At 31.1% G+C, this 15,770-nt stretch overlaps 1 protein-coding gene across 10 annotated transcripts in view; it reads right to left on the reverse strand.

Moving 5' to 3' along the window:
* The window catches only part of Ascc3 (activating signal cointegrator 1 complex subunit 3), a 355,403-nt gene that overhangs the window by 183,429 nt on the left and 156,204 nt on the right, over positions 1-15,770 (reverse strand). The gene's annotated exons all lie outside the window — the stretch shown is intronic.

Below are 15,770 nucleotides of genomic sequence, written 5' to 3' on the forward strand. Positions count from 1 at the left end.
CTAATAGTATGAATGAAGAAAGCATTCTAAGGAGTCCACAAAAAGATTAGCACTAAGAAAAAAAAATTGATAACGATGCAGCATACAAAAATCAACATACAAGAATCAGTGGCATTGTTTTACAAAAATAATAAACTTGATGAGGAAGAAATCATAAAAACAATCCCATTTACTATTGCTATGAAAAACCAAACCAAAAATTGAATTAACAAAAACCTAGGAATAATTTAAGCAAGGAAGCTAAAGACCCTTATAATGAAAATTAGAAAACATTGATGAAGGAGACTGAAGGAAGACAAACAACAACAACAAAAATAGAAAGAAGAAAAGAAGGAAAGAAGAAAAAGGAAAGACCTTGTATTTTCATGGATTGGACAAATTAATATTGTTAAAATGTCCATATTAACCAAAGTGATTGGCAGATTCAATGCAATCTCCATCAAAATGCTAATACCATCCTTCATAGACCTTTAAATGGTATAAAAGAAGACACACAGGCCAATGAAACAGAAAAGAGAACCCAGAAATAAACCTATGCATCTGATCCTTGACAAATAAGTCCAAAACACTGGAGAAAAGGCAGTCTCTTCAATACACGGTGCTCGGAAAACTGGATATTCATATACAGAAGAATGAAACTAGATTCCCTCTTACAACATATGCAAAAATCAAATTAAAAACGGACAGAAGATCTAAACATAAGACATGAAACTACAACTACTAGAAGAAAGGGAAATATTGGTACAGACACTGGACAGGTCCACAAAAACACAGTAAATAAAAGCAAAACTGGATATGTCGGATTACATCACACTAAAAACATTCAGCAAAGGAAACAATAGAGCACAAAAGCTTCAGAATTGGAGAAAGTAATGCCAACTATTAATGTGACAAAAGATTAATAATCAGAACATTTAAGGAACTAAAAAGAAACTTAAACAAAAATCACATGATATAATTTAAAAAGGTAAATAATATGAATAAACACTTCTCAGAAGTACAAATAGCCAATGGATACATGAAAAACTGTTCATTATCATTAGTCATCAAGGGAATATAAATGAAAACTACACTGAGATATCATCTCAGTCCAGTGAGAATGGCTATTCTCAAAAATAGAATTAATTAAAAATACTGGTGGGGATGAGGAGAAAAAGGAATCTTTATATACTGTTGGTAGGAATGGAAATTAGTACAGCCATTAGGGAGAACAGTATGTGTCTTAAAAAACTAAAACTAGATCTACCATATGATCTAGCTATTTCATTTCTGAATATATGTATCCAAAGGAAATGAAATCGGCATATTAAAGAGATAGCTGCAAGAACAGGATTATAGTCGTATTATTCACAATAAGGTAAGATATGATATCAACCTAGGTGCCCATCAGTAAATAAATGAAAGATTAAAATGTGAAATATATACAAAATTCACTATTATTCATTCTGTACAAAGAATGGAATCCTTGTATTTTGTAGCATAATGGATGGAACTGGAAGACATTATGTTAAGTGAAATGAGCCAGACTCAGAACAAGTACTGCATATGTCTCACGTATGTGAAAGCTAGAAGAGTTGATCTGAATAGAACAGTGAATAGTAGAGGTTGAAAGGGTAGTGTTATGGTGGAAGGATGAACAAAAGGAAATTGCACATGATCAGTGCATGTCCTATGAATATATGGAAATATCACACTGTAATATGTATAATATATGTTAGAAAAAAGTTAAAAAAAAATTAAAACTGCATTCTTACTTTTTTAATAAAGGTAGAATATTTTATACTATATTTGAACTATATCAATAAACTATTATTGCTAAAATAAGGATTAAAATTATAATTTTAAAATATTCTGTTTTATTAATTTTAGGAGTAACTTTTAACATTTAACAACCAGTATTTATCAGACATTCCTGGTTACAAACTAAATTACTAAAGCACAGGTTTTTCTTTAAAGACTTCATTAAACAATATTAGTGACACCATGAAAATATAAACTACCTCAAATAGGGTTGATTTATCCTTTCCCAGACACATAAGAAAATAGTATAATTTGCTGATAAGTCTTCATGCATTAAAGTCAAAGAGGGTAATCCACAGTAGAAAGAAGTGGTTTTGCAGCTCCAAGCTGTGTAATTAGACCTGCATTGGGAAGTTCAGAGCCAATTTTGGATTCTCATGCTGAGAATCTACGGTTTTTCTCAAAAATACGAAACTTTAAGTAATAAATGGATTTTGATTGTCATTACTGAATTATTTTTAGGGCACTTCCCTGAAAACATATTTTTCCCTGAAAATATATTTCTCACTAATTTCTCTAGAGGAATCATTCTAAAATTTGTAAGTTCGTATGTTTGAAATGTGGGGAACTTTAACCTCTATATTTGATTGAAAGAAATTCCCAATATATCTTCTACAATGCAAAAGATTTAACTTAATATATAATTTAAAAAACTAGAGGGCTTAATAATCATTATGTATCATAGCAAAAATATGTTTTTCTGGTTAAACCCACTATAAAAAATATTACCCTACAACCAGAACACTGTACAACATACTTTAAAACATACAAGTTAAATTTCAGCAGCTTGTAAAATATTAAAACCACTAAAATTAGAAAGATGAAGTTTATTAAATGTAATTTTTAAAATGTTAAATAATTTGGGGCTGGGGATATAGCTCAGTTGGCAAAGTGCTTGCCTTGCAAGCAGAAGGCCCTAGGTTCAACTCCCAGCACCACAAAAAAATTAAATAAAATATTTTGAATACAGTTTCCCTTTACTGTAAAATTTTTCTTTAACTTAAGTGTATAAAATTTTTAAGATATGTAAGTCCTAAGTAGGCCCTATTTTGTATGTGAACTTTACATTTATGCAATTAATATATCTGAATTCATTTTCCAACTTATTAATATTTATAAACATAACAACCTTATATGTACTATTGATAAAAGTATATTTTATATCTTAAAATTGCTTTTTTTAAAAAAATTAAAGCACTACAGTTATATATAGTACATGGGTTCATTTTGACAAAATCATATAGGAATGAAATTTGATTTCAGTCCCTTTTTCCCTGGCTTTCCCTCTAACTCCCTCCATTTTCTTCCCTCATTGATATTCTCCATTTCCATTCATTTACTAGCAAATGCCATAATGCCACTATTCTTTATGGCTATAGATATGTACCACACTTTTAAAAATTCATTAACTATTGATGACTATCTGGGCTGATTTCAAAATTGGGATATTGTGAATTGTGCTGCTTTATATATTGAGGTGGCTATATTGCTACAGTATGCTGATCTTAGTTTTTTGGATAAATACCTAGAAGTTGAATAGCTGGGCCATAAAGGATATTCCGTTCCTAGTTTTCTGAGAAATTTCTATTCTGCTTTCCAGGGTAATTTCTAATCTGCAGTCCGACCAACAATATATGTGTGTACCCTTTCCTCCTATCCGCCCCAGAATTTATTATTTGTGTTCTTGATAATTGCATTTTGACTACAGTAAGATAACATCTTAGTGGGATTTTGAATTTGCATTTTCCTGATTGCTGCAGATGTTGAACACTATTTTTCATGCATCTGTTGGCCATTTGTATTTCTTCTTTTGAGAAATGTCTGTTTTTTCCTTTGCCTATTTATTGATTGGGTTTTTTTTTTTTTGGTGTTAAGTTCTTTGAATTCTTTATATATTCTGAGTATTAATCCCTCTATCAGAGGAGTAGCTGGCACAGATTTTCTCCCATTCTCTAGGCTCTCTCCTCACACTCATTTCCTCTGCTATACAGAAGCTTTTAAGTTAGTGGCATCATGCTTATTCATTTTTGGCTTTATTTCTTGGGCTTTAGAGATCTTGTTAAGGAAGTCAGTGCTGGCACAAATATAATCAAGTGCTGACTTTATGTTTTTGTGTAGTAGTTGCAATGTTTCTGGTCTAATTCCTAGGTCTGTGATACATTTCGGTATATTTTTGACACCAATGTCAAGTATCAGATGGTTGTATGCATTTGGGTTTGTCTCTGGGTCTTCTATTTCATTGGTCTTCATGTCTGCTTTGATGCTAATAGCAGTTGCCTTTTTAAAAAAATTACTATAGCTCTTAAGTATAATTTGGAATCAGGTATTGTGATATCTCCATATTGCTTATTTTCCTGGGTATTACTTTGGCTACTCTGGATTTTTTTTTTTTTTAATTCTTTCAAATGAATTTAAGGACTGTTTTTTTCCTTCTAATTTTGTGAAGAATGTCATTGGTATTTTGATGACGATTTCATTCAATTTGCATATTGTTCTTGGTAGATGGCTATTTTGACAATATTAATTTGCCTATCCAAATACACAGGAAGTCTTTCCATCTTCTAAGGTTTTTTATTTTTTCCTTTTATGCTCTATAATTTTCATTGTAGAAATCTTTCACCTCCTTGGTTAAATTAATTCAAGTTGTTTTTATTTTATAAGGTTATTATGAATTGGATAATTTTCATGATTTCCTTCTCATCAGAATCACTGTTGGAATATAGTAATGCTATTGATTTATAGGTACTGATCTTGTATCCTGCTATTTTGCTGAACTCATATAAAAACTCTAGAAGTCTTCTGTTGGAGTTTGTTGTTGTTGTTGGTCTTCTAGATATAGGGTCATATCATTGGCAAAAATTTTGACTTCTTTTCCTATTTGTATCCCTTTAGTTTCCTTCTCTTGCCTGATTGCTCTGGCTAGTGTTTTTGAGAACTATATTGAAGAGTGCACATCCTTACTTTGTTCCTGATTTTATTTTATTATTTTTTTAATTTTTATTATTGGTTGTTCAAAACATTACATAGTTCTTGACATACCATATTTCACACATCTGATGGGAGTTCATAACCCACTTGTTCCTGATTTTAGAGCAAATACTTTCAGTTTTTCTCTGTTCAATATGATGCTGACTTTGGGTTTGTCATATGTAGCCTTTATATTATTCAGGTAAATTCCTTCAATCCGGAGTTTCTCCAGTATTTTTAACATGAATAGGTGCTGAATTTTATCAAAGACCTTTTCTTCATCTATTGAGATGACCATATGATTCTTGTCCTTAATTCCATTTAAGAGGTGAATTATGTTTATTGTTTTGGATTTTGAACCAATCTTGCATCCTGGAATGAAACTCACTTGATCATGATGTATTATCTTCTTGATGTGCTTCTGAATATGGTTTACTAATATTTTATTAAGGATTTTTGCATCTATGTTCATTAAGGATATTGGTCTTCAATCTTCTGTACTTGATGGATCTTTCTCTGGATTTGGTATCAAGGTTATACTGGCTTCTTAGAATGTATGTGTGAGTGTTCCCTTGTTTTTAATTTCATGGAATAATTTGACAAAGATTGGTGTTAGTTCTTCTTTAAAGGTCTGATGGAACTCAGTTGAGAATCAATCTGACCAGGGTTTTTCTTCACTGGAAGGCTTTTAATTACTGTTTCAATTTCATTACTTGATACTAGTCAGTTTATGTTTTCTGTATCCTCCTGGTTCAATTTGAGCAGGTCATATGTGCCTAGAATTTTGTCAGTGTCTTATAGGTTTTAAAGCTTATTGGAGTATAAATTTTCAAAACTGTTTCTAATGAGTCTCTGGATTTCAGAAGTGTCTGCGGTAATATCTCCTTTTTCATGTCTGATTGTGTGGATTTGGGTCTTCTCTCTCTTTCCTTTGGTTTGTTTAGCTAAAGATTTATAAATCTTATTTATCTTTTTGAAGTACCAGTCTTTGTTGCATTAAACCTGTGTATTTTTTTAAATCTCAATTTCATTGTTTATTAAGCATATAAAATACTAACATTTTCATCTGGTTTTTAAAACATACAAAAGAAACAAACATAATCAAGAATATTATAAATTAACATTCTTGCACATAATTACTTATGTAGATTTAACACACAAACTAATATTTTCGCTTTTCTTGGAAAAATTTCTTGGCAATCTAGACTAACTCACCAAATTTTTAACTATTGTAGGACTAAAATAACAACATAAGACTTATTTTGCATATCAGAAATGTATAAGAATCAGTGAGACCTATGTTTCAATCAAGGTTCAGTTTTATTGTGATTTTTTTTTTTTTTTTTTTGGTACTGGGGATTGAACTCTTTCCTCTGAGCTATATTCCCAGTCCTTCTTAAAAAAAAATATATATTTTTTTCTGAGACAGGCCCTGACTAGTGGCTAAGGCATTAAACTTACAATCCTCCTGCCTCAGCCTCTCAAGGTGCTGAGATTTACAGGTATGTGCCATCATGCCAGGCTATGATTCAGTATTTTTATAACATAAACTTGAGCAAATTTACCTATGCATCAGTTTTTTATCTGTAAAATAAAGATAATAGTACCTACATTATAAGGCTGTGGTAGGAACACAGATGATTAGTATAAGGAAGTCTTGCATGCATGAAGGTAGTCCAATTTAGTAGGAAAAGCTTTAGTGTTTTACAGAGATTTTCTTTACATTCATCCCAATTTGCTACCTACACATATTGGACTAAGACCAATATTGCTCTCTTCGAGTTAATAGGAAATAAACTGCATTTTAAAAAATATATAACAATTCTTCAAATGTCTGAAAATTGCCTTAACATCTCCATTATGGCTTTCCTTTCTTGAACATAGTTCTTAATGCTGTTTCCAAAAAATGATGGTTTCTTATGGTTTGACACTACATAAGTTTCATGTTCTTTTTGCTCCTTCTACACTACAGTATGTGAACTCAATCAAGATAATTTGTTTAAATTCAAGCAAAACTAATTTGTTTAAATCTAAATATGTTTTATGACTTAAGTATTCTCAATTTGATGATACAATTTAATATGACTTTATATTTTCAAAATGTATCAATTTAAACATCAATTCTAATTACTTCAAAACTTAGAATATATAAAAAGGCATCCATTTGAAAAAGTTAAAAAAATTTTAATACCTGAAAGATCATATAATTTTCTAAGAGGATTGCAGTTTAAATACAAACAAGCAAACAAACAAAAAACTTTATAGGTGAAAATTATTGTAGTCCATAAATTTTTTTCAATTATATTAAAAATATGTTCTCTGCAGTCTCTTTTCTTTTTTAGGACAATGATATATTAAATAAAAATGTGAATTTCAGGACTGCGTCACATGTGAAAATACTTGATAATATACCTGACTTGAGGGAATAAAGGAGACACAGTTACTGATGAATAAAAAATGTTATGTTTAAAAACTTCCAGTATAATTAATGATTATTTGTCCAGTATATCCAACTAGTATCTAATCTAGTAATTTTAGGACCATGGGGGGGGACTGCTTGTTTCCTTATTCCAATACAGGGGCAAAGTAGAAAACAAAACAAAAACAAAAAACAAATACCTAAATTGATAGTCCACATGTAAAATATGTCCACTTCGGATCATTATAGAATAGAAATCACTAATCTGTACTCATGTGACGAAACACTAATGCTTCAGGGAGTAGTCTTAAAACTATTCCGGCTGTTTAATATTTCTTGCAACAAACTCTTTTGTAGCAGCCCAATATAGTAAAATACCACCACCAGCAATAAACAATTAGAGTATCTAAATTTCTTTTTTACCTTTTAAGCAGGATACCTCTTCCCACTCTCAAACTCATAAAAATAATTTCTGTGCCATCTCAGAGCACTTTGGAGGAAAGAGACTCAGAATAACAGCTGTAAAGGGAACTCTTACGGTGAAAAGGGGTTGATCCCAAATTGTACTTTCTTTTAAATAAACGGCTTAAAATTCTAAAATTTCATCATCATTTTTGACTAATATTTTATGGGAAAAATCAGTGACTGTTCATTAAAAAATAAATAGTTTTGCTGGTTTCTAAATGCCATCCATTCCCTGATTTTAAGTCCACATTTGCTGGCAGAAATGGTTAACTTCTAGCAAATAAATGTATAAGATGAGCCTAGAAGATCTTACTGCACACACACACACACACACAAAAAGCCCAAGGAATAGTGGGAACATGTCAAAAGAACAGAAAAGTCAGCTTAAAGAGTCTCTCACTGGTCAAACCTGGGTCAACATGATCATCACAGTAAACAGTACAGTAATACAATATCACCCTTGGGACAGAGTAAGCAGCTAGGTCTACAGAGATAAATTAATAGATAGAGGGGAAAAAGTTCTTCCTTGTACATAGTGGAATAAAAGGAAAGATAGAGTTAGATAATCACCCAAAGATACTACAATGAAACGATGAAAGTTTGATGAGGGACACCTTAGAGTGTAAGTCACAAAAGTATCTTCTTATTTCTTTTATTGAAAAAGGAGAAAACAGTTACTTTATAATGGAGAAACCTGAGAGGATACAATTTTAAGCAGGTGATAACAGTCAGCAATATTAGAAAAATCCAATAATATATGCATCTTAACATAATGTACTAAACATGACACAGCATCACTTCTGTGATATTCTTGTTACAATGCAAAATTTGAATTCAATCATAAAGAAACTTCAGACAAACCCAAATTGAGTCATGAAACAAAATCATTTGTATTCTTCCAAGATGTCAAAGTCAAATCAAGAAAGACAAAATAAGGTTGAAGAATTGTTCTAAATTAAAGAAAAGAAAATGAAAGAGACATAACAAATAAATACAATATGTAATCCCAGACTGGATCCTGAACCAGAATAAAGTTATTTACAAAGGACATCATTATTATCTCTTTTTAATATAGATGCAAAAATCCTCAACAAAATACCAGGAAACTGAATTCAGCAAAATATTAGAAGAATTGCATATTTTGATCATTAGGGTTTATCCCAGGAATGTAAGGGGAGTTCAACATTTGAAAATCTATCATTCTACTAATATGTAGTACATATTAGTAGAATGAATGAACAAAATCATATAATCATCTGAATAGATGCAGACAAAATACTTGACAAAATCCAACACCCTTTCATTATCCTCAGTATAATGAAGGAAATGAAATTTGAAAAATGCACAGCTTCCACCTCAATGGTGACAGGCTGAAAGCTACCCCCTAATTAGGAAGAAGAAAAGAATACCTGCTTTCACCATTTGTATTCAACACAGTATTAGAAATCTAGTCAGAGAAATTAGGCAAGAAAAAGAAACAAAAGTTATGCAAAATTGAAAATGAAGAGGAAAATCTCTATTCATAGATTTCCAACATATGGAAATCAGTTGTATTTCTATAATGGAAGAAAAAAACAATTGTGAGAGAAAATTAAAGATCCAGTTCCACAGATCTAAAGAATAAAATATCTTTAAATAAATTTCAAATAAGTGAAAGATTTGTACACTGAAAATCACAAAACACTGCTGGAATGAATTTTAAAACACCTAAACAAATGAAAGACATCTCATGTTCATAGATAAAGACGACTTAATATCATTAGTATAATACTACTACCCATAGTAGTATACAGATTTGATGCAATCCTTATCTGAATATCAACATTTTTTGTAGAAAAACTCATTTTGAGATACACATGTAATTTCAAATTACTAAAAATAGACAAAAGATTAAAAATACACACACACACACACACACACACACAGCTGGAGGATTCAAATTTCCTGACTTTGAAACTTACTATAAAGCTTCTGTGGTCAAAGCAATGTTGTTATTGGCATAAAGAGGTACATATAGGACAATGGAGTACAATTGAGTACCCAGAGATAAGTCCTCACATCTATTTTTGACATGCACACCAAGTCCATTCTGTTGAGAATGAAACAGTTTTGTGTATGTGAATATTTGACTCTCACTTGGCCATATAAGAATAGGCCTTGAGCCCGGAACACTTTTATTACCAAGAGAAAAAGAGTCACTATAACCCACTCAACCACATAAAAAGAAATTAAGTTATGATACATGCTACAACATTGAAGGGACACACACACACAGACACACAAATATTATATGATCCTACATGTATTAAAAATATAGCACAGGCAAATTCAGAGAGACAGGTTCGGCTAGAGAGTTAAGCTATAGGTTGCCAGGAGTTGGGGACAGGGCGGATGGTTTGGAGAGTTATTGCTCAATAGATAGTTTTTATTTGGGATGATAAAAAAATGATGGAAATAAATAGTGGTAATGTTGTTAACATTGTCAATGTAGTTAGTACTATTGAACTATAAATTTTAAAATGTTAAAATACTCTAATATGAAGGCAGACACACAATATATCCAACTTACTGTCAAATGATTTAGAAAAATATATAAATGTACATGCATACACACAAATAGAATGATAAAGTAAATGTTGCAAAACGTGAATAATTGGTGCATTTAGGTTAAAGAGGGAATGTTTCTTGGATTATTGCTATAATTTCCATTTATATTTGAAAATTAGGAGTAACCAAAAAGGAGAGAAAGGTATTTTCATATTGCCTGTTCTGTAGTAAAGCACTGTGTAGAACATAAAACAAAACACGATGGATGTATTTGATGTGTAGTCTGAGGCTCCAAACAGAAATTTTAAATAAATGAAGTTCTCATCAATAAATCAACATAAGAAAATAAATGAAAAAATGAATAAACCATATTTGGAAACTGTGAAAGTTCCTAACAGCTTAATTTACAACTTTGTGTGGCCTACTAGTAATGCATCATCTTACTTCAACAAGAAAGGAAGACTATACTTCGAGATAGTTTTTGATAGCAAAATCACAAAGAAGTCTGAGTTAAAAACAACGAGTTTTAACAAGCAATGTAAATGATCAATGGTGTGAATCAGAAGACAGTGACGGCCTAACTTTACTATATAGATTAATGAAAACTAACCTGTTATAAAGGGTAAAATTAAGACAGGGTCTCATAAGTTACTTAGGCTGGCCTCAAACCTGTCTACACCTTCAAAGTAGCTGGGATTACAAGAATATACCACAGCACAATGATTCAATTTCTATAAATCTAAAGGACTACTAAAACCATTACTATTTTTTCTATTATGTGCTGTCTTAGTGTGCTTTGTGAAGATTTTCAAATGTGTACATTTATATTTTATGAATACTAATTTGATAAATTTTGTTTCTCTCTTCAAACTATAAGCAACACAACCACAGGAAGTGTTTCTGCTTTCAGCCTTCAGCATATACCAGGCATTAAACAAATATTTGCTGAATGTTCCTAGTATTGCTTTAGTTTAGCCTTTGATATAACTTCCATTTTGATCAATAACTAAAATTAACACCGATGACTCAAATTCAGTTCATATGCCAAAAGGGAATGTAGGTGTGTCTATATTTGGCATTCTACCAATCTAAATTCTTACCTAAAGCCACACTATAGAAGCCCAAATCATAAACCTTCTCAGTACTTTAGAAGATTGTAAGTTTAAATCTATTTCCATTTTTAAAATTTATAAAGTACAGATATTACTGATTCCCGAAAGTTCACACACATATAAAAGTAAAAGTCTTAAGAAATATATATTGAAGTTTTAAGAAATATATACTTTTAACGATCAATTTAATGATAAAGAAAAATAATATATTAGTTATAAAATTCTAAGCACCTGAATTCATGCTTTGTCAAAGATATTCTGAAATATCACTAAAATTGAACCCAAGCTACAATGACTGCTCCTACTTAGTCCCCACAACACAAATTTGGATACATTTAATTCATATTTTTCCAAACCTGGGTCAATACAACAAAGAGGATAAACAGAATAAAGAATCCTTCAACAGGGAGGAGGCATGGTGATAGAAGATGATGGGATAAAACAGACATCATTACCCTAAGTACATGTATAAAGACATGAATGGTGTGATTATTCTTTGTGTATAAACAGAGATATAAAAAATGTGTTCTATATGTGTAATATGAATTGTAATGCTTTCTGCTGTCATATATAATGAACAGAATAAAAAATAACTTAATTTAAAAAAGAATCCTTCAACATATTACAGTATCACACTCAGAAAAACATTTTCTGATCTCCACAACAGTCCAGACTTCATTTACATTTGTTATTGACAGCCCCAGAATAGCAACATCTATTCTGCAGAGCAAATTAAGCAAGACCAGCCACTCTATTACTATGCAAATAAAATTCATTAGTGAGCTATTAACAGTTTCATTTCTACAGATGCCATTGGACTTGAAGGCCTATTATTTTTGAACACTAAAAGATGCTCTGTGTTGAATCTGATTTCTGTAAAATAACATCACAAAATATATTTTTAAGACTTCCATCAGTATTTTCTTAGACAATGATCACCACTTATAATTCCTGAACACTCAACTGCACTTTTCTCAAATACCACACTTGAAGTGACTTTTTATAAAGATAGATTTTTTAAAATTATGTGAGCAGAAGAAATCTTAATAAGTTAATAAGCTCTAACTTTATTATCTAGACTAATTAAAACTACACTGTTATAAAGAAGAAAATAAAAATTCTAATTCCTTTCAGATGGGCTCTTAACTGTCTCCTTCAGTTTTTTGACTACCTTCCTACAGAAGTGAAACATATTTCAATTCTCCATAAATGTGTATTTTACTCTTTAATTAATGTTCTTCATTTGAAAAATAAAAAGATGAAAAAGGAGAAACAAGAAAAATATGAACTATCTGCAAACCCACAGTTGAGATAACTATAGAATATTTAACAACAACAAAGGCACAATGCCATTTGACCATTCATTAAGTCTTTTAAATGTATTTGGCATTTTCCATATGATTTAAAAAAACATAGCTGCAAAGCAGGGTAAATCAAATACTATATTTCAAAAAATGAGATCATGGTCCAGGCAGAATAGGACAAAAGAACAAATGAATAGAGTATGCAATGTAGGTGTGTCTAGAAAACTATTTCTAATTTTTTAAAAATAGTCCACCATTATATCACTAAGATGAGTTAGTGGAGCACATGCCATTTTCAGATACTTTTTGTTGAAAGGTAGTTTTCTCTGAAGTTCATGATGCTCCTACATGGTCAGAGCTTTCTGAGCAGTGCAAACTACAGTGCTATAAAAGAGAATGTTTCCATTCCCTAAGAGCCATTTTCTCTAATTCTAAAGATAAAAAAGCCTGGAGACTCTTTTCTAATCTTCCTAGGAGCCAAGTGCCTACTTGCCAGGATCTTTGCTTTCCCTCATTCTTTAAGAGGGGGTCTGTGTACATTCCAGGGTGAAAGATAAGTTCCTTCACTGGGAAAGTCAGTGTCTTCTTTCTCTCCTAGAGCTCAAAGTTTCATAATTTTAGACCTCCTCCCCTGTGGTGCAATCCATGCACATTTAGGTAGCTCACTCCCCATCCATGCTGTCCTGTGGGAGTAAGAGGAAAGCAAAACAAGATTCTCTCTGAATAAATACACACTCTGTCCCCTAATCCAAGTATTTTGTATGTCTATGTATGTACATAAAATAGAGAATTAAGTTAGCATAGGTAAGTTAACTTTTAGTGTACAGGTAGAGCAATCTTAGATCCTTTATAGCTTCAGACTTCACCATATTTGATCATATTTGTGGGGTAGTCACTAACTTGATGAGTGCTGTGCAATTAGAAAATACCCAATTTATTTGCTATAATATAGTTACAGATGCACCTCCTATCTACTTGTTTATAAAATCAAAAAAAATGAGATGGTTCTATTACTTTCATAGCATTCTCTTAAACACAACCTTCTTCACAACACTAAGCATAATTTCTTTTTCCCACCCCATTCACTTAAATATGCCAAGAAACAATGAAAAATCAAGTAAAATTCCAAATACAGACAGGACAAAATTTTTTAAAAAAAAATTATATTTAAAGATTTGGCTCTCTTTTTTGCATTTTGAGAAAAATACATGAATAATTATAGCATATTTCCTGGAGATACTAAATAACTTATTCAGATTTCATAAAATACTGTTTGTATAATTTTATCAAAATATTTTTACAACTATGCAGTCAACAAATTCTTGTAGTGGTAACTAAACTTATTAAGTCCAATTCTCAGCTAATGAAAAGATTCAAAGGCCTACATTCATAATCCCAGTGACTTGGGAGGCTGATAGGAAAGAGTATTGCAAGTTCAAATACAGCCTCAGCAACTCAGTGAGACCCTCAGCAACTTAGCAAAGCCCTATCGCAAAATAAAAAATCAAAAGGACTGGGGTGTAGAACATGGTAGAGTGACCTTGGGTTCAATTCCCTGTACCAGAAAAGAACAACAAAAACAGAGTCAATGCATCACATTCTCTAAAATAAATGAACAGGTCTGAAATTAACTTCTGACATTTAATGCAAAATATTATGAACAGGACTTCAGAGCATTTGCTATGGCTTTATAAAAGTTAAAAAAATGTTATAAGCAGTTGAACACTGTTCAGTACAACTCCAGTCTATATTCCAACATTATAATTAATTAAAATAAACAGTATAAAATAATCATGTATGCAGATTAGGTTTCATTTTCACCAGAATACATGAAAATAATGAAAATATGATGTACCTGCCAGAAGGGAACACTCTAAAATAAGTTCAATGGTTTTATAAACTATTAACTTGATAATTATATATGGATTATAATTAGCTAAATGCTTCAAAAATAAATTTAAATATATATATATATATATATATATATATATATATATATATATATATCACTTAACTAACTTTACTTTTATGTACTAAGTCAGAAAACATGCATTCATGCATTGATTACATGCACAGGAAGCATATAGCCAAAGTACAACAGCAATAACTACTTTGATGCAAGGCATTCTGGAGACCTGAAATAGAGCAAGTATGGAAAATTACATGATATGTTCAAAAATTAGTACCTAGTAAGAAGACAAAGTAACTTGCATTATCTTCACATTTTGCTATTTAAAATATAAAGATGTAAAGTTAAAGAAGAGAACCAAAGAAGATGCAAGGAATATGAAAGTAGATGGAAAAGCTGGCAATTTCTACAGGGGAGTTATACTGAAGAGACACATAAAAAAGACATAAAGTTGAACTACGCAACAGACATAAAGTCTCGAAGAGAGTGAAATATTAGCTTCACTGTCCAAGTTAAAATCCAGTTTTATTTAAATTCCTTGTTGCTGAACAATGTAACCATATAAAGAAAAACAGGTTCAGGAAAATTAACAAAATTATTTATTTTAGTCCCATTTTTTCCAAGATTATGCATAACATTCTTTTCCTTTTGATTTAAAACTTAAAATGGGACAATAAAAAGGAAAAGAGAACTGTTATAGCACACTTACATACCCATGTGCAATTCCCATCATTGTGACAACTGGAACTGAAGTGAACAAAGAGTAAAAAGAATTATTATTTCCCAACATCAGAAAGGCTGATAAGAGAAGGATTTTTTTTTTTTTTCCCCATGAAAACTTAGGTTTGGGGACTGGGAATGTGGCTCAAGTGGTAGCGCACTTGCCTAATATGCAGGAAGCACTAGGTTCGATTCTCAGCACCCACATAAAAATAAAATAAAGATATTGTGTCCACCTAAAACTAAAAAAAAAAAAAATGAAAAAAAAAAAACTTAGGTTTGTCCTAGGAGATTTTATAAAAATTTCCTTAACAAAAAAGCAAAAATTGATCTGTGGGATGTATGAGAAATAAGCTGAATTTATATCTTCAAAATTTCTAAAATCATTTTGCGAAAAACTGTTCCACAGTACTCTGTGCTGTAATTTCAGAAATGACTAGTTAATGGTTTAAAAGCCATGTAAAATGCTCAAATGCTTAAATATGTGTATCTACCTGTACGTGTCAGTATTTTCAGAAGAAAACTGA

This window comes from Marmota marmota, unplaced genomic scaffold (assembly GCF_001458135.2).
Source record: "Marmota marmota marmota unplaced genomic scaffold, marMar, whole genome shotgun sequence".
NCBI classification, from domain to species: Eukaryota; Metazoa; Chordata; class Mammalia; order Rodentia; family Sciuridae; genus Marmota; species Marmota marmota.